We start from the raw sequence: 20,718 nt of genomic DNA, 5'->3' as shown, positions 1-20,718 counted from the left end.
TGATTAGAATACAAAGCACAATATTTCTACCTTTGTGGACCCAGAAGGATTTTGCTTCATAAAAAGCAGCCTGCCAGACTTCATGATGAACCTTTTTGCAACAGATGGTACTTTTAAAAGAAGTTTATGATATGGCATGGAGGTCTACACTTCAAATGGAAAAAAGACTTAAAAAATCATACTGGATATGCCCAAGCTTTTAGATGTACCTAAAACAGCATTTTCAATCGCGGTCTAGATGTTATTTGAATTTTTATTCTAGTCTGTCTCAGTAACTCATTCAGATGAAAGGCAGAGATCACTCAACATGGTTGCTAGAAATTTATCTTGATGAATCCTTTTCACAATGCATCTCATTGCTCACAGCCAGTTGCAAAAATGACAGCACAGATTTTCACATCTCAAAACACAAATGGTGTTTGAGATTCTGCATTAGCCATGATGATGGTTCATACCTGACAAGTTTAACAGATAATGTTTGTCATGAAAGACTTTCAAGATATTCATGTGGGCAAGATGGTTAAATGAGGGCTGGGCAACACTGGGTAGATTCATAGATGGCTGAACAACTGTACAGGAGGTTGCGCTTTGGGTTCCCGGTTCAGGAAAAAAACCCGAACCAGGCCCAATTCGTAAAGATTAGGTATTTCCGAATTGAGATCAGTATGATGGCCCCAATTCGGAAATACCGAATCAAAGCTTCCCGAAGCGATTCAGGTAGCTCGCTTCAGGGCCTTTTTAAAGGGCTCCCTCCCACCACCACCCCACTTACCTGGGACATCCTGGCGGTGGTAGAAGCAGTGGCGCGGGCAGCAGAGGTGCCGGCTGTGGCCTGCCCTGCTGCCTTGTTGACTGCGGTATGCTCCAAATCATTACGAAGCATACCAAAATGATTCCGAATCTTTTTCCTGCTTCGGATAAACCCGAAGCGGGAAAACCGATTATTTCCCCAGTGCACAACCCTACAACTGTACTCAGCAAGCACTTGTTAATGGCTCTGATTCAATCTGGAGGGCAGTTTCCAGTGTAGTGACACAGGGCTCTGTCCTAGGTCCCATGCAGCTTAACATTTTATCAGTGACTGAGATGAGCAGGTAGAAGAGCTACTTATTAAATATACATGACACGAAGCTGGAACACACAATTTGCAGGCAACATAGTCCTCACTGTCCTCTGACGAACCCCCAAGTTTCAAAGAGACTGAACCCTAGGAAAGGCATGATCCATGGGTCTTTCCTTTTCATGCCATGTTCTCTTCACAGTGGCATTTTCTGTTTACAGTGGCAAAAACTGGACTGTCTGCTGGAAGCTAATTTGAGGGGTTACAAACTGACCTTCCCAATGTCCAATAACCACCAAATTTGCAGGGGACATAGTCCTCACTGTCCTCTGAAGACCCCCCCCCAAGGTTCAGAGAGATTGCACCATGAGAAAGGCATGATCCATGGGTCTCCCCTTTTCATGTCATGTTCTCTTCACAGTGGCAAAAACGGGACTGTCTGCTGGAAGCTACTTTGAGGGGTTACAAACTGACCTTCCCAATGACATCCACCAAATTTGCAGGGGACATTGTCCTCACTGTCCTATGAAGACCCCCCCCCCCCAAGTTTCAGAGAGATTGGACCCTTGGAAAGCCATGATCCATGGGTCCCTCCCTTTCCTGTCATTTTCTTTTCACAGTGGAAAGAACTGGACTGTCTGCAGGAAGCTACTTTGAGGAGTTACAAGTCAGAAGGAAAGCCAGAAGGAGTTCAGACAGATTTCAGATAGTCCATGCCTATGTTGCCAGGGGAACTGATTGAAAGGCGCCAGACTGTCTGGCTTTATGAACGGCTGACGAACACCACAAAGAGGGCTTGGAACGAACACATGTTCGCCGGGAAAGGGGTCTCACGAACAGCTTGCTCGTGAACAGCAGATTGGGCTGTTCGTGGCTTTTTTTTTGGTTCATATTGCTGTTCGTGCCCACCTCTTTTCAGCAGTAGAACAGACTTCCTTAGAAGGTGCTAGATTCTACTTCACTAGAAGATTAGGTGGTCATCTCTCAGGTATGCTGTAGCTGCATATGGCTGTAAGTGAGCAGAGGGCTAGATTAGATGACCTGAAAGATCTTCCTTTCAACTGACATTCAGACTCTGTAATTGAATCTCTGTTGGATAATTTTTCACAAACTGATTTTCTTCATTTTAAGAAAAGCATTCCAATATGCTTGACATTTCAGGCCCTGCGCTTATATATTTATTTCACATTATAAAAAATTGGAGGTTATGTAAAGCATGTCACTAACAGCAGACTGAACTTCCTTCTAACTCTATGGTCTTCAAATTTAAGCTGGCATGTTTATGAGGGGGATTAGCATTTTAATTGCCAACTCTTGAGCTTTTTACCAGGTATTCCAAGGGTCTCAGCTTCTTTAGATAGACAAACTGAAGAGTTGATAGCTTAATTGCATGTTCGTCAGTTAAAGCTTTTCAGAAAACAAACTTATACTTCTTAACCCTTTGGTTGTTCTCTCACCTATTTTTTTCTAAAGAAAACATGTTTTCCATTTTTCATTCTGATTATAGTGCTATAACAGTTCTGAAACACACAACAGATATAAAATTATCATACATTAACTCTGATCCTGCCCCCCTCATAGACAGAAAATCTTACAGAATGGGATGAAATTCAGATAGAGGAGGAAGAAAAAATGCCTAGGGGCTGATCAAAAGCAAAAGAGAGAAGGAAAAGTGGGTGCATCTCTGAAAGAGACAGAAGGGACCGTAGAGCAGTGCACCAAGTAAGATCAGGGAGAACAGGAGGGGGAGCACAAACAAGAGAGTACGGGATGAGAATAGGGGAGACCTGGCTGGAGAGAACAGAGGCAGAGAAAGAGGTAGAGGAAGATCAATACAGAGACAGAAAGATATGTTACCTGATCCTGAAGCATGCATGTTGTCAAGCTGCAATGTGGAGTGACAATCCCGGGGTGAAACTGAACGCAAAATGCTTTTATACCCCAAATTTTCACCCTTTTCTTTCAGTGACAAGAACATGACTTTCATGATAAGAACATAAGAGAAGCCATACGGGATCAGGCCAATGGCCCATCCAGTCCAACACTCTGTGTCACACAGTGGCCAAAAACCAGGTGTCCTCAGGAGGTCTGCCAGTGGGAAAGAGACACTAGAAGCCCTCCCAACTGATTGCCCCCCCCAAACACCAAGAATACAGAGCATCACTGCCCTAGACAGAGAGTTCCATCTATACCTTGTGGCTAATAGCCACTGATGGACCTCTACTTCATATGTTTATCCAATCCCCTCTTGAATCTGTCTATGCTCGAAGCTACCACCACCTCCTGAGGCAGTGAATTCCATATGTTAATCACCCTTTGGGTGAAGAAGCACTTCCTTTTATCCGTTCTAACCCAACTGCTCAGCAATTTCATTGAGTGCCCACGAGTTCTTGTATTGTGGGAAAGGGAGAAAAATACTTCTTTCTCTACATTCTCTATCCCATGCATAATCTTGTAAACCTCTATCATGTCACCCCTCAGTCATCGTTTCTCCAAGCTAAAGAGCCCCAAGTGCTTTAACCTTTCTTCATAGAGGAAGTGTTCCATGCCCTTAATAATTCTAGTTGCCCTTTTCTGTACTTTTTCCAGTCCTATAATATCTTTTTTGAGGTGTGGTGACCAGAATTGTACACAGAATTCCAAACGAGGCCGTACTATTGATTTATACAGGGGGATTATGATACTAGCTGATTTGTTTTCAATACCCTTCCTAATAATCCCCAGCATAGCGTTGGCCTTTTTTATTGCTGTCACACACTGTATCGACATTTTCAGTGAGTTATCCACCACGACTCCAAGATCTCTCTCTTGCTCAGTCTCCGCCAGTTTGGACCCCATCAATATGTATCTATATTTGGGATTTTTGTACCCAATGTACATTACTTTGTACTTGGCCACGTTGAACCTCATTTGCCACATTGACGTCCACTTGCCCAGCTTCGACAGATCCCTTTGGAGTGCCTCACAATCCTCCCTGGTTCTCACCACGCTGAACAATTTAGTGTCATCTGCAAACTTAGCTACTTCACAGCTTACTCCCAACTCCAAATCATTAATGAACAAGTTAAAAAGCACCAGTCCCAATACTGAGCCCTGCAGTACCCCACTGCTTACCACCCTCCACTGTGAATATTGCCCATTTATACTTACACTCTGTTTCCTATTCATTAGCCAGTTTTTGATCCACGAGAGGACTTGTCCTTTTACCCCATGACTATTGAGCTTACTTAGAAGCCTTTGATGAGGAACTTTTATCAAAAGCTTTCTGGAAGTCCAGGTAGACAACATCTATTGGTTCCCCCTTGTCCACATGTTTGTTCACTCTTTCAAAGAACTCTAACAGGTTAGTGAGACAAGATCTTCCCTTACAGAACCCATGCTGAGTCTTCCTCAATAGCTTTTGTTCATCAATGTGCCTACTAATTCTTTCTTTAATAATGGTTTCTTACCCAGTATTGACATTAGACTGACTGGCCTGTAATTTCCCGGATCTCCTCTGGAACCCTTTTTAAAGATGGGGGTGGCATTAGCTACCTTCCAGTCCTCAGGGATGGAGGCAGATGTTAATGAAAGGTTATATATCTTTGTCAGGAGATCCACAAGTTCACATTTGAGTTCTTTCAAAACTCTTGGATGTATGCTTATATTCCTTAAGTTCCTTTAAAGGGGATGCTAATGGAACAGGAAATTAACTTATCTTACTGACTGAAGATTTGAGTGATCCACCAGGCATGTCTTTTTTTCTGGACAAAGGGAGCGCACAAAAATAATACACTTTATTCAGATATAGGTTTCAGGGATACCAAAAAAATCCAAGATCCCTGAAATCTGGGTAAGATTGTGTAATCCAGTTTATCAAAGTTAGAGAATCCCAGATTTATCTGATCATTATTGCCTATGGGGAAAACTATCCGGATGGTGATGGGGCTTTTTCAAGTAATCTCCACCAAATTTGCAGGGAACCTACTCCTGATGGTCCGTAAAAGATATGCCAAGTCACTCAGAGAAGCCAGGCATAACCCAAAGCCAGTGAGGGAACACCACAAAACCAAGCAGGTACCCAGCTGCTCTGAACCACCAACCACAGGGCAATGGTAAGAAAGTATACCTGTAATTAACTTAATATAAGATGGATCCCTCTTGGCCTCAGAACAAGAGTGAGAGGGAAGGGTACTTTTGGGAAACCAAAGTTCTCCTCTCTCTGCACTCTGCTCTGTAGCCTACACTGTCACTCTCACTGGCTCAGAGGAGTCTTGAGATAGAGCTGCAGGCTGCAGCAGCTCTTCATCGTTGGCCACACTGTTCTCTCCTACCCATGCAATGAAGAAAGTTAACAACATCTCATACAAGAACACTACAATAGCATTCTCTAACTTCACTGTGGGCATTTCATCATGTTTGCCTCTGTTTGTTTGTGGAACTTGCATAGTGTGTCAAAATTCTCTAATTTTTTTAACATCTCTCTCTGAATCTTCCTGTTCCAGTGGCAAAAAGAGCAACATTCCTATTTCTGCTTTTCTAAAATTCTTGCACAGATTTGTGCCAAGGTCCAAGAGTGTGCTGTCTGGATTGGTGTTTTTGGGGTGGAGGTTCCAAATTGTGGTGTGCATTTTATGGTGTGCCAAGTGGATCAAGTGTTCCTCCTGATGGTTTTCTAACCAAGTTTTAAGTTTTGGGAAGAGCATTTTCCCCCTCATCCCAATCACTGACTGACAGAGGATGCAGGCACAACTGTGCTCACTTCACACACTGTGAACGTTCAGAGCTGGACCACTGAAGAGCGACAAACTGATCTTCAAGAAGACCAGAGTAGGTGAGTGTGTTGAGGGCTGACAATGTCACCCACATGGGAAAAGACATGCTCACTCTGCATGCTTGTTGGAGGGCCTCTAGAAAGAAGTCCAGCCATACCACCTCTTTCTTGAAGCAGTAGCTCAGGTGGAAAACAACTCACAGAGCTCTGAAAGGCAGTCCCTGACTATTGCCTCCACCAAATCCTGATTCATATGCCTCATGTTCCCAGAGAGGCTGAGTGACTCCTTGAGGGCCTCCATCTCCAGGGACATCTCGGGAGTGGCCATGGGGGGAACGTATTGCAAAAGAATGGTGCAAGGAACAGCAGAGATGGTCCCTCACTTTATTTGCTCTGTTGGCAGGGTGCCCCTCCTGGCCTTTAAATGCTGCACCTGCCGAGAAAGCTCTTCTCTCAAGCTGGTGAGGTTTCCTGCCCAGTCAGCAATGCTGCCCTTGATGCATGGGTCATACATGGTAGCCAACATATATGGCTCTTTCTCAGTGAGAGGTTGCAGCCAGGATATGATGCCCAGTTGCAGCCTTCTTTTTTTGTGTATCCTTTTTATTTTATTAATAAGATTAAAATCCCAGTAAAAAGGGCAGAGAAATAGAAGGGAAAAAGTAAAAAAAAAATACAAAGAGAAAAAAATAACAAAGATTGAAAATAACAAAGAAAAATAATAAAAAATAGTATCTCCAAAATTTACCTTTTCAATACCTTTCTATTTATTTTCCCCAAATTTATCTTCTTAGAAATCAAAATCACAAATCATCAGTTCGTTTTTCTTGGTCTCAAGCAGAAAATCAGTAAGGAGTTTCCAGTTAACCATAAAAGTAGAAAATGTTTTATCTCTGAAAAGGGCTGTAGAAATTTTCTTTAAGTGTGGAACTCCTTTACGTGAATTTGAGCCCCTTTACTCATAATATTCCCGCCCCCCTGGTCTATCTGTATATTATAACCAAACATTTTTAGCCCATTTTACCATACAAACATGGTCATCACTTGTACAAAGCTCTTTTCCAAACTCTGTCTTTTCATAACAGATATTTTTTTATCTGATTTAAACTTTTCTATAAATTGGTCTTAGAAAAACCATTGACATTTATAACCTTTAGCTATTACATCTTCCCTTGTCTTCAATTTACAATCTCCTTGTGAGAATTCTAGTAAGTCTCCATAAGTCCCTGTTTAGTAGTCATTTCACCTTTATAAAATGCTCTTTCACACTCGGTCTTTCCATCATCTCAGTACCTGGTTTGCATCCCATGTTTTCAGCCGGTACAGACTACCGAGGTAGTCAGGACACAACCATGCTGTCTGCCTTTTTCCCTGCGCATATAGTGCGACTTTAATTTTGAATCAGCTGTCCATTCACGCTTGTTGTGATTAATGTCAGTATGAATGCCACTCTCACTTTTCTCCCCCCTCTCCTCTTTCTCACCTTTTGATTGGTCAGTGCAGACCCCGAAGTCGCTCCCATCCTCAGCTCAACCCTGCATGCATTTGCGTGATTACATTTATTTTTAAATAGATCAAATACGCAGTAATGTTTCTGCATTGTTTATCCTTCCTCCATAATCACACATAATGGAGGAGCCTGGCGCACTTGTGCTGCGAGGCTGGGCCACAGACTGGAGCCATGTAGCTCTGCGGGGCTGGGTGGGGGGAGAGGCAGTGATGCTTCAGCCCACCTGCTGTCATGGACCAACCTGGCCCAGCAGAGTAGAGACTCAGAGGACTCTTCTGAGGAAGAGGCAGCTGACGAACCTGACCCAGATCCACAGCCAGTGGCAGAGGCACTGCAGGAGGAGGCAGTCTCTGAAGGCTCAGACACAGATCCACAGCCAGGTCCCAGCACATCGGTTCCTCAGCTTCCCAGCTCTGGGCCAGCAGCAGAGAGCCAGGCACCAGCCAGCTCTCCACCTCAGCTTCCAAGCCCTGGGCTGGCAACAGAAAGGCCAGCTCTCCCCCTTCATCACCAGAGCCTCAGGAGCGCCATCAGAGGAGGACTAGGAGAGCTCTCCAAGCCAGAAGGTGCAGCACAGCACTGGCCCAGCATCATTAGTGATGATGAGTGCTTGCAGGAGCAGGACTGAGACAGCTGGCAGGTGCCTGCTATAGCACAAGCAGCTGAGCACTGTGAGGGTTAAAAGCAGCAGAGAAGGGAGTGGCTGTGTGGAAGCAATGCATCCACTTACTACTGACCTTGCTGTTGTTTGGAACTGATTCCCTTGTCTATGACCCTGGCCTGTCACTGTGGATTCAACTCTGGAATACCCCTTTGGACTAGAAGCTGTGATTGTCATCTAATCTGTGTCTGAAGCTTGGAACTGAGATTCGTCTCGCTCTCCCAACTAGGGAGCTTCCCCTGCCTGCAGTCTGAGTCAGTAATTGGGACACCTACCCACTGCAGCGTCACCCCAGAGAAGCCGGGTGTGCTCGCTCTGCGAGGCTGGGTGGGGGGAAGAAGCAGCGACGCTCCAGCCTGCCTGGCGTGCTTACTCTATGGGGCTGGGCGGGGGGTGGGGGTGGGAAGAGGCCGTGAGCCAGGGATTGAACCAGGGACATTTTGCATCCCCGAACAGATTGCTCCCTGCAAGGAAATTCTTTTGGGGAAGATACAGGGCTAATGAACTAATGAAGAACACAGGGAGGGGCAGGATTTTGTAGTAAAACGAAGAAGCAACATCACATCATCACATTGTTACAGCTCATGCTCAAACTTTAAAAAAAAGAGTGATGTTACATCCAAAGCCCGCAACTGGACCGGTATCTTTTTTTTTATATTAAATTTTTATTGGAATTAGAAATATTTTGTCATTTATAACAATCAAATTACTTTAATATTCCAGTTCTAACCCCCTCCCTTCCCCCCCCCGTTTGTTGACTTCCAACAGTTTTCCAACCCTTTGTCTATTCTTCCCCTACTCATTTCAACTTATTTTGTCAATTAAACATATACTTTCACACTCTTCTAAGCTAGTCTATTATAACACAGTACTAAGTCAATTTCCCTTCACTTATCAACTAACTAATACATTCCTGGCATGTTATTCAATAGTAATAATACTGGTAATATTCTCAATATCCTGTACTCTAACTTATTCATTCTAATGTCATCAATATGGGACAAACAATTTATCCCTCCCTATACATAACTTGAGTACTCATAAGTGATGAATACATTTATAAGTCAACCAATTTAACTTATACTCTATATGTTACTCTTTACTTCCTCTTATATCTCTTATATCTCTTATCTTTATAACATAAAGTCAATCAATTTGACTCATATTCTACACATTTCTAAATATACCTATAAACACAATATACGTTCGACATAAGTCAATCAATTTGACCCATGTTCTGCACATTTCTAAATATCGCTATAACCAAAAATACCTTCAGCATAAGTCAATCAATTTAACCTATATTCTATATGCTACTTCTCATTCCCCCCCTTCTTGTATTCATGAATTTTAATTCTGTTAATTCTCAATTACACCCCTATCTGCCAGCAACATAATTAATTAATTAATTTCTATTCTTATATATCACATAATAACTATTACTTAATACTGTATAGAATAATCAAATAGAATAATTGCTTAGTAATTCTTCTTTAACTCTCCTCCCCCCGGTATAGTCACTTCTCTCTTCTTTTGTTTTTCTTCAATAATTTTCAAACTGCCACAGTTCTCCTCCCACCTCCCATTTTTTCACCAAATATTGTTTCAGCTTCTCCCAATCTGTGTTAAACTGTCCTGGATCAAGGTCTCTTAGTTTTCTTGTCAGTTTATCCATCTCCGCCATGTACAGCAATTTGTGAATCCAGTCCTCGATAGTTGGCACTTCTTGTACTTTCCACTTTTGCGCATACAAAAGTCTAGCCGCTGCTGTCATGTAAAAAAGCAATGTCCTATGTTGTGCTGGAATATCTTCCATTCCCAAGTTCAGTAGCAGGAGTTCTGGGTTCTTCTTAACTTGAAACTGTAAAATCTCACTTATTACTCTTATTATTTCCCCCCAGTACTGCCTGACTACCTCACAAGTCCACCACATATGGTACAAAGATCCTTCATGCTTTTTTACATTTCCAGCATTTATTAGACGTGTTCACATTCCCTAGCGCAATTTTCTTTGGTGTCAGGTACCAACGATAGATCATTTTATAGACATTCTCTTTAATGTTAGTGCATGTCGTAATCTCCAAAGTATTTTTCCACAAATATTCCCACGCCTCCATTGTTATTTCTTTATTAAAATTTATAGCCCACTTCACCATTTGCACCTTAACTACCTCTTCTTCAGTATACCATTTTAACAACACTTTATAGACCTTTGAAATTTCCTTTTTGTCTTCTTGTAAAATTACTTCCTCCAAGTCCGAGTTCTCCATTCTTATCCCTCCCTTGGCACAATCCGATTTATAAAGGTCTCTGAGCTGTCTATATTGAAACCAGTCATAGTTTGGAGACAACTCTTCTTGCGTCTTTATTCTTAATTTAGAAAATTCTATTCGTGTTATCTCCTTATACGTTAAACACTGTTGTTCATTATCAACAGTTCTCGGATCTATCGCTTCATAAGGAACCACCCAGGAGGGAATTCCTTCTTGTAGGTAATCTCTGTACTTTTTCCATATTGTGAAGAGGCTTCTCCGAATGTAATGGTGTAAAAACATAGAGTCCGCTTTTACTTTATCATACCATAAGTATGCATGCCATCCAAATATTTTTTTGTATCCCTCTAAGGCCAGCAATTTGCGATTTTTAAGCATCATCCAGTCCTTCAGCCAAACCAAGCAGATTGCCTCATAGTAAAGTCTTAGGTTGGGCAGTTGCATTCCGCCTCTCTCTTTCGCGTCCTGTAACACTTTCATTTTCACTCAAGGCTTTTTGCCTGCCCAAACAAAGTCCGATATCTTTCTCTGCCATTTCTCAAACTGCTTGGAATCCCGAATAACTGGTATTGTCTGTAACAAAAACATCACTCTTGGCAGCACATTCATCTTGACTGCTGCAATTCTTCCCAACCATGACAAATTCAATCTATTCCATTAAATCAAGTCTCGCTCTATTTGAGTCCACAATTTCTCATAATTGTTCTTGAATAGATCTATATTCTTTGCAGTCAGTTCAATTCCCAAATATTTCACCTTATTTGTTACTTCACAGTCTGTTATTTCCATAAGTTGCTGTTGTTTTTGTTTAGTCATATTTTTACACAGTATCTTTGACTTCTTTTTGTTTACAAAAAACCCTGCCAAATCTCCAAATTCTGTGATTTTTTCTATTACCCTTGGCATGTTTTCAATTGGATCTTCCACAATTAACATTATATCGTCTGCAAATGCTCTGACCTTATAGGAAAAGTCTTTTATCTTTATTCCACGGATTGCATTATCTTCTCGGATCTGTATCATCAAAATTTCCAAAACCATTATAAACAACAGTGGAGACAACGGGCAACCTTGTCTTGTACCTTTGCCTATAGTCAATTTCTTAGTCACCTCGTCATTCACCACAATTGCTGCACTCTGGTCTCTGTAGATTTCTTTTACTGCTCTGATAAATCTTTCTCCCAACTGTAGCTGTTCCATAGTGGCGAACATAAAATCCCAGTTCAAATTGTCAAATGCTTTTTCAGCGTCCACAAAGAAGAACCCAACCTCCTTATCACAACGCCTATCATAATATTCAATAGCATTTATAACTGTCCTTAAATTGTCTCTGATTTGTCTATTCGGTAAAAAACCAGCTTGTTCTTCCCCAATAACTTCGGATAGCCATCCCTTTACTCTTTCCGCTAAGATCTTCGCAAAGATCTTATAGTCATTGTTAAGTAAGGAAATAGGTCTGTAATTTTTGACGTTAGTCAAGTCCTGTCCTTCTTTAGGGATCAATGATATATTAGCTTCACTCCAAGTATCTGGAATTCTTTGGTCTCTCATAACACCATTGATCACTTCTTTTAGGAATGACACCAGTTCATTGACCATTACCTTATAAAATTTAGCTGTGAGTCCATCAGGCCCTGGCGCCTTACCCAGATTTGTTGACTGTATTGCCTTCCTTATCTCTTCCTCTGTCACTTCACTATTCAATTTATTTCTCCAATCTTCTGAGATCACTGGGAGCCTCATTTTCCCCAGATATGTCGCTATTGAATCTTTATTCACCTCTTTTTTATTATACAATTTAGCGTAAAATTTGTAGAAGGCTCTACTAATGGCAGTCTGTTCCAGATATACTTTATTATCCTCACATATTTTATTTATTGTCTTCTTCTCCTTTCTCTTCTTCAATTGCCATGCCAAATATTTCCCAGGTTTATTTGCTCCTTCAAACGACTTTTGATTCATTCTCTTCAGATTCCATTCCAGTTCTTTATTATTCATTGCTGTCAACTGTTCTTGTAAAATTTTAATGTCTTGGTAAACTTTCTTCTTCCCTGGTCTTTTCTTTAGTAGTATTTCTTTGGCTTTTATTTTCTCTGTAATCTCCTGTCTCTTCTCCTCTTGTTTTTTCCTGGCTCTTCCGTTTAAGTCCATTAGTATGCCTCTAATTACTGCCTTATAGGTATCCCATACCTTGTTGGTTGGTACTTCTCGATTCATGTTGTATTGTATGAAGAACTTAGTTTCCCTTCTCAACATCTCCAAGTTTTCTCCCTCTTGCAACAAGTCCTCATTTATTCTCCATCCTTTCCTCTTAGTTCATTTCCCAAACTTCCACATAATTGGATTGTGATCTGAGCCTACCATAGGCATTATTTCCACCTCTTTAGTCCATAACACTAAGTCCTTTGAGGCCCAGATCATGTCGATTCGTGATAAAGTAGAGTGTCTTGCGGAGAAAAATGTGAATTGTCTGCCCTTGGGATTCTGTATTCTCCATACATCTTCCAAAGTTTCCTGCTGCATTAATGCAAAAAAAGTTTTTGGTAGTAGTCCTCTTTTCTTTTGTGCAGTTGCTGATTTCTTGTCCTGCTCCAAATTTGTAACTCCATTGAAGTCTCCTGCAAGAATTATCTGGTCGTAAGAAAGTTCATCTAATTGCTTCCTCGAATCTTCAAAGAAGCTTTCTTTTGCTCCATTAGGTGCATAGATTCCAATCACCAGCACTTTCTTTAAATTCCATGTACATTCCACCGCTAAAAATCTGGCTTCTGGGTCCTTAAACACTAACTTTGGCTGCAGCTCCTCTCTAATATACAAGACCACTCCCCTTTTTTTCTTTTTTGTGGCCGCTGCAAAATGAGTGCCCAATTTGCTCAGTTTTAGATATTTTACATCCTGTTTTCTAATATGAGTCTCTTGTAAACAATGTCACATTTCTGTTTTAATAGCCAGTGAAAAGTACTTTTTCTCTTATTGGGTGAATTAAGTCCATTTACATTCCATGATATAACCTTACATTCCATATTCATAGCCTTGTTGCTGGTAAGTCCTTTTCATTGTCCCTCATAAACTTTTCCATTTCAGATTCAGATCTGATGCGCTTTTTCACTCCTCCAAACTCAAATGCCAGTCCTTCCGGTAATTCCCATCTATACCTTATTTTCATGTCCTTCAAAATTTGGACTAAGGCTTTATATTTTTTCCGATCAAGCAACACCGATCTAGGTAACTCCTTCATAATAATCACCGTCTTGCCATCAACCTCCAATGGGTCTTGGAATTGCTTGCTCACAATCATTTCTTTCATATTTCTGGTTGTAAATTGCACAATCACGTCTCTTGGTAACTTCCTCTGGGTCGCAAGTCTTGAGTTTATATGATACACCACATCTAGGATAGCCACGATTTCTTCTTCTTCCTTCCCCAGGTATCCAGCTAACACTTCAGCAACTTGCTCTTGAGCTGTCTTTCCCTCCATCTCCGGCAAACCGCGAAACCTTAGCTGCTTTTCCATATACTTGCTCTCCGCAATAGCCATTCTGCCCCTCATCGTCCTCATATCTGTCTGTTGCGTGTCTGAGAGATTCTCCATCGCCTTCTCCACCATGTTAACTTTTTGCTGTGTTGCTTCCATTCCCTTTTTCATTTCTGCCAATTCACTTTTAACTGTCTCTTTAACTTCTTTGATCTCTTTCACCAGCTCCTGCTGGACCTTTAACATTTCTGAAAATCTTTTGTCTAAATTTTCCATAGCCGTCTGCCACTCTTTTTTCGACATCGTGGGGCTTGACTTGCCTCGCTCCCACGAATCTGCTCGTTTCCTTAACTCCGTGGCGCTTGGCTAAGTGTCCCTTTAATTTAATTTAATTTAATTCAAATGTCCCGGTTTCAAAAGGAAAAAAAAAGCACTTACAAAATCCAAAATGCCAGGCGTCTTTTCTCTATGGTTTTTCTATATTTTTGTAATCCAATATGGCATACTTCCTCTTCTGCTGAAGCCCGTGCCCTTCCCTCTTCAAAGATGGCGATTGCCCTCTTCCTGTCTGCCTTAGGGCCGTCTCTCTCCAGCAGCTCTATCACAATTACGTACTTCCTGTTTCCCGTCTCCTCACAGCAGCTCTCGCGATGGTAGAAGCTTTCTCACAGTCTATTATCTCCTCACAACCACAGGTATGAACAACAATCCTCCAATTTCTCTAATTACTTCTTTTAGCTTAGTCCTTTTACTAATCTGTTTCTTGCCGAGTCTTCCTCTACTTTTAATCAAACTGTTGCAGTTTAAAAGTCCCCTTTAATGCTTCTTTACTTTAAGTAATTCATCCCGTTTCAAGAGATAGTGATCTTTACCTTTTCAAACGTCTTTCTGGGTTGTAATCACTGCTTCAAACTCAGGTTCTCTTTCACCTTCTTTCCTCCTGTTGATGCTTGGGCATGTAGATCTTATGCCAGCCGTCACTGGCCCCAGAACTGCCGCAGAGATATAGGCCGACCTGTCTTAGGGTGGGACCTCAAGGGACGGGGGAGAATCCGTTGCGCAGAACCCCCCCTCGCCCGAGATCAACGCTCCCTGAGGTACTTGAGCGTTCAAAGCCTGTTCTCCACCTGAGAACAGGGGACCGCGGGTTTGTTTGCCCCCGCTGGTCACTAAAAACGGCAGCCCGGTCAGCTCTGCTCCCAGAGCTGTGTTAGACCTCCATGGATCCCAAACAGGAAGTCTTCCAACTGGACCGGTATCTAGTAACAAGTGTAAAATGAAAAAAATGGACACACAATCGAATAGCGGGCAGTGTAAAACATGCGGCTGCAAATCAGAAACCACTGCAATTGAGTCAACTGCTGAGAAATAGTGATTTTGACCATGAGTGTGAAAAGGACCTGTTGAAATCCAAAACAGTGTCTTCTGTAATAATCTCAGTTTGTATTCATTCAAAATTTTCAAGATGGCTCTCATATAATGATTTTTGAAGTCTACGTTGACCTTTACTTTATCATATCACAAATAAGCATACCATCCAAATCTCAGGCCATGACCTTCCAATGTCAAGAACCTCTCATTTCTCAGAATGATCCATTCCTTCATCCACATTAGACATGTGGCAGCGTAATACACCTTCAAATCCTGTAAACCTAAGCCACCTCTCTCCTTAGCATCTTGTAAAATTTTCTATTTAACTCTTGCCATATAAATGTTGAAATATCCTTTTGCTACTGTTTAAATGGTACATCTGAAGTTAACACAGGTATCGTCTGGAAGAGAATATCATCCTGGGTAAAACATTCATCTTAATAACTGATATTCTCCCCAACAAGGACAACTGTACTCCATCCTATATTAACATGTCTTTTAAAAAACTTTCCATTTCGTAACATAATTATTTTGAAACAGCATACAGTTCATCCCTGTCAGCATGATACCTAAACATTTTACCTTTTTTCAACTTTAAAATTTGTCATTTTCATCAATTCTTCCTGGTTTTTAGTATCCATATTTTTCATTAACATTTTATTTTTGTTCATTTATTTTGAAACCTGCCAGAGTACCAAACTCTTTGCTAAAATCATGGTAAATAGTTTGTAGTCATTATTCAGCAATGATATAGGTCTAGTTATTTGCTAGTGTTAAATCTTGCCCTTCTTTGGGTATCAGTGTAATGTTAGCATCTTTCCAAGTCTCTGGCATCTTTCCTCCCAATAAAATTGAATTCATTGTATGTTGCAAGGATACTAAGATCCCATCTTCAAAGCTTTTATAATATTGGCCAGATAGTCCATCAGGACCTAGTGACTTCCCAGTTTTCATGTTTTTAATTGCGTCCACCACTTCTTGAATCGTTATTGGGCCATTAATCATCTGTTGTTGCTCCTCCATAATTTTTGGTAACTTCTGTTTTTTTAAATAATAATTCAATTTCTTAAAAGAAATATCCCGTCTTCTGTACAAATTTAAATAATACTTAAAAAGGGTCTTTTGGATGCCCCCATTTTCTGTTAGCATAGTATTCTCATCTTGCAATTTTAAGATCATTTCTCTCTCTCTCTCTTTTCTCTATCTATAGGCCAACTACCTTCCTGGTTTATTAACAAATTCAAAATGTTTCTGCTTAGCATAATTCAGTTTTTTCTCTAAATCCCTTACTGTTAACATCGATAGCTGATTGCAAACATTTTATCTCTTGTTGCACCTTAACATTGCCCGGCACAGTTTTTAATTCTTCCTTTTTAAAAATTTCTTGCAAAATACCCTGCTTTTTTCAAAAAAATCCAAGTTATGATGTATGAAGTGGCCTCTTATAAATGCTTTGCTTGCATCCCAAACCATTCTCAAATCTGTACCCTTTTTCAAATTTAATTCAAAAAATTCTTTCAGCCTTTTTAAACAGTCCTCTACAATTGCATCTTTCTGTAGTAAAGATTCATACACCATTCCAATAACCTAAATGTATTAGATTTGGTTCTATAAGTTATACTTATAGGATTATGGTTTGAAAAAGACTTTGGCAAATATCTCCAGTTTAATAATTTTGGTCACCAAATTTTTCGATACCCAGACTATATCTATACGTGACAAAGATTTATGTCTCTCTGAATAGAATGTATATTCTCTTGAATCCCCATTTTTTTTGTCTCTAAACATCCACCAAACCCATATTATCAATCATGTCAAAACAAACCTTTGGTAATGTGCCTTGAGTATCTTTTATGTTTTTCTCAGAACACCTATCTATTTGTGGAGAAACTACACCATTCCAATAACCCATCAGCCAACAATTTTCATAGGACAAATCAGCCAATTTCCCCCAAAGATTTTTGTATAACCTCCTCTTTACCTCATTCAGTGCAGATTCCCACCATCAAAATTTTGCTCCCATTTAATGTCACCTCCATTCCCACAAATCTACCATGATTGTCAGATATTACAAGTTATGGTTTCAATGCCAGTTTAGATACAATTCTACCCCATTTTTCTTTATATTATCTGAAGAGACAAATTCCCCCCCAAAAAATCCAAATCGTTGATGTCTTTTTTATATGAGCTTCTAGTAAACAAATGATGTCAGCTCTCAATTTTTTCAAAAAATGAAATATTTCCCATCATTTTTGAGAAGCATTCACCCCATTTATTCACCCCATTATGCTATGCATTTGTAATCCACACTTGGGTTCTAATTATTATCAGAATCTATATCTTCTTGTTCTTCTTCATCTTTCTGTTCCAATGACGGCTGTTCTGAATCTTCTGAAAACTCTTCTAAATCTTTCTTGTATCTTCCGAACAAATCTCTTGATTTTGGAACCAAATTCAATCTGAATCTAGTAAAAAATCTAGTGAAAGTAAAAATCACCCCTTCCAACTTCTATCTATATAGAATTTTCTTCTGTTTCAGTTTTTCAGTTAAAATACACAGTCTCTTCATTTCTTCAAGATTCTGAGTGGTATCTCCTTTAAAATAAGAACTCCAACTTCTTGTATTCTCAATTTCTTCTCATAATGTTGTTGTAGAACTCGATCTCTTACCAACTTTTTGACAAAATGTACTAGGATATTTTTCAGTAGCTTGTTCTGTGTTGCATACCTGGTGGAGACTCTGTATATCCAATTCCATGTCAATTCCTGGGATGTCCCACTGCAGAAATTCTGCCAAGGCCTCTACCACCCTATGTCGAATATCTTCATCTTGTGTCTCCCTAACTCCTTGTAGTCTCAGAGCATATTCTTTCTCCCTTAGTTCCAATAAGGCTGTTACCTGGATGTTTCTCCAGCTCTCTATCAAACATGGCTGTTCTGCTGTTCAAGATCTCCACTTGATTGTTTAACCTCTTTACCTCTTCAGAGGTTTTTTTTAATAGCTCCTTCAATATTTTTAATTTGCTCAGTTAAATCTGTTTTAAATTTCATAAAATTGTCTTCTGTTCTCTTTTCAAATGCATCTTATCACTTAGTTGATGAAAGAGTTTTTGCATCAAATCTGTTGATGTAGGAATGTCTATAGAGGTATATCTTTTTCTTGTACCTTGAGACATTTTCTGCTACATGGCTCTGTTTCTCTATGAATAATCTATGAAGCCTTTTTACAGATAGTGCTGTTTACCAGCAATTTTGTTTACATTCCAGTCCCGAGTTTCAAGGCCATTGCTTCAATCTTAGCTTCTTTCATGCAGTTTTATTTTAACCCGTCTGACCAAAACATTTTATCCCAATACAAATTCACAAATTACAGAGAAAAACAAACAATAAGCTTTTTGGTTCCCCTTAGTCCATTAACTCTTTCCTTCTCATATGTAGTTTAAGAGCTTTCTGCTAATGATGTATTATTATTCTTCTAATCTGTTAAAAAGAGAGAGAAAAAGAGAAAGCCCAGGAAAGCAGAATATTATCTCACCACACAGTAAATAACTGTGTCATATTGATAGATTTAAGAATTGAGGGAAGGCTTGCCTTTGAACTGCAATAATAACTGAGAGTAGCTGTTTTCTCCCTGTCTCCAGAATCCCTAAATTTCCTACCACCACCCAGGACAAACCTGGGCAGTAAGACCTTCAGCAGAACTGTCAAATGGAGCACAAGTGGGTAAACTCATGATCCTTCCTTATTAAGAGTGATTTGTCAGCTGGAGTTGCATCTCCAGCCATTAATCAAAGCTACGTTGTCTCTCCCAGCATGAAAAGCTTCAGGCAGCCATTTCCTCCCATCACATGCCCTGTTGCAGCCTTCTCACGAGATTGGACATTGCCAGAACAAGGTCTGAACAGACCATTGGATTCTTACTGTGAAGGGTTATTTTCTCTAAGGAAAGGAGGACATCTTGGTGGGTGATTCCCACTCACTGTTCAGGGAGGCAGGAACATTTCCACTTCCTTCCTTCTTGGTGGGAGTCACCCATAGCCTTAGTTCTGGCAACTCTGCAGTTAACAACATTCTAAACTATGAAACTCAACACTCTAGAAAACAATGAGAAAAATTAGTAACAGCAAGTTCAAAAAACAAAAGGACAGGAAGTGACCCTGTTGAACATAAGAGTGGATAATGATGACGACTTCGGGAGGGGCAAATGTCCTCTTTTCCTCAGAGGAGAAGGACCCTTCATGGTAAGTATCCAATGGTCCATTCTCCCTATGAGACGGAGGATATCTTGGTGGGAACTCCCAAAGCAGTGTCTCCATTTTCTGGGTGGGTCATCATCTTCTGATAGTAATATATGTTGTAACATTATTCTGCTGAATGCTGCATTAGCTGAGTTGCCCATGTTCATCTTGTAGTGTCTAATGAATGCGGATATTGACAACCAGCTGAGCGCCTTCCAGGCCAACTGTAGTGTGTCTTTTGAAGACTGTATTGGTTGAAGTACTTGGAATTGAGTGGATAGTCACCCCTGCCAGTGTCTAATTTTGAACTTTGTAAGCATTGATAATGCGAGCTTTAAGGGTACTGCTCATAAGCTTAGAAAGGAAAAAGAAAAGAGACTTATTCGGTGCTTGTATGATGATACAAAGAGAGAAAAGATGCGAAAAGATGAAATAAAAAAGGTGGTGGAGACATTTTATAAACAATTATATAGAAAAGAGTAAATTTCAGTAGAAACCCCAAAGTAGTGCCTACAAAATCAAGAGCTACCTAAATTATCAGAGCAGAAAAGAAAATGGCTGAATGATCTGTTCACAGCAATGGAAATAGTGGAGGCAATACAGAAACAAAATAATGGGAAAACCCCTGGACCAGATGGACTCCCAGCAGAATACTATAAAACATAAGAAGATGTCATTATCTTACCATACAAAAGTATGATTACCACAGCACTAGAGGAAACAGCTTTGCTTGAATCATGGATGGAGGCAACGATCTCTTTAATACACAAGGAAGGAACAGATGCGAAGGAGATCAAGAATTACAGACCTATCTCTCTGCAGGGCAGGGTAAGAGCAGACAGTACAGTATATAATTTTCATGCTGGAAATCTGGGTGTTTGTATTGGATCTTTTAGAGTGGTACCTTTGATAAAATAACATATATGGGGTGTCAATATAGATTCATTCCCTGAAATCATGGTATACCATCATCAGAGCTGCGACCTGTTGTCTTAATGTAGAAGACCTGAGCCCACTAGCAAGGTCATCTTGCAAAAGGGACAGAATAGATTTGATCTCAAATTTCAAGGGTTTGACACCTTTTCTTCTGCTCCACCTGACTTCCTTGAAGTGTTGTATATTCTGTTAGTAGAGAGTTTTGTAGAGGCTAGTAAGGTGTCAGACACTTTACTGGAATAGCTTAGTTGTAAAAAGTTGTTCTGCTCAAATTTCCAGGTGGGGTTGAGCTGAGTAATCCTGTAAGAGTTTCCCAGGGTGTGGAATGCTAATGGCGGGAGGCTTCACTGTATCCTGAGGAGGTTCTTTTGCAGTGAAGCCTCCCGCCATTAGCATTCCACACCCTGGGAAACTCTTACAGGATGACTCATCTCAACCCCA

General features: G+C 40.4%; 1 protein-coding gene across 1 annotated transcript in view; it reads right to left on the bottom strand.

Annotated features, from left to right (window-relative positions):
* FER (FER tyrosine kinase) overlaps positions 1–20,718 on the bottom strand; it is a 245,382-nt gene that overhangs the window by 64,431 nt on the left and 160,233 nt on the right. The gene's annotated exons all lie outside the window — the stretch shown is intronic.

The sequence above is a fragment of the Eublepharis macularius genome, chromosome 8 (assembly GCF_028583425.1).
Source record: "Eublepharis macularius isolate TG4126 chromosome 8, MPM_Emac_v1.0, whole genome shotgun sequence".
In the NCBI taxonomy this organism is placed as follows: domain Eukaryota; kingdom Metazoa; phylum Chordata; class Lepidosauria; order Squamata; family Eublepharidae; genus Eublepharis; species Eublepharis macularius.
The sequence above is the reverse complement of the archived record's forward strand: the minus strand, read 5'-3'. Positions and strand labels throughout refer to the sequence as shown.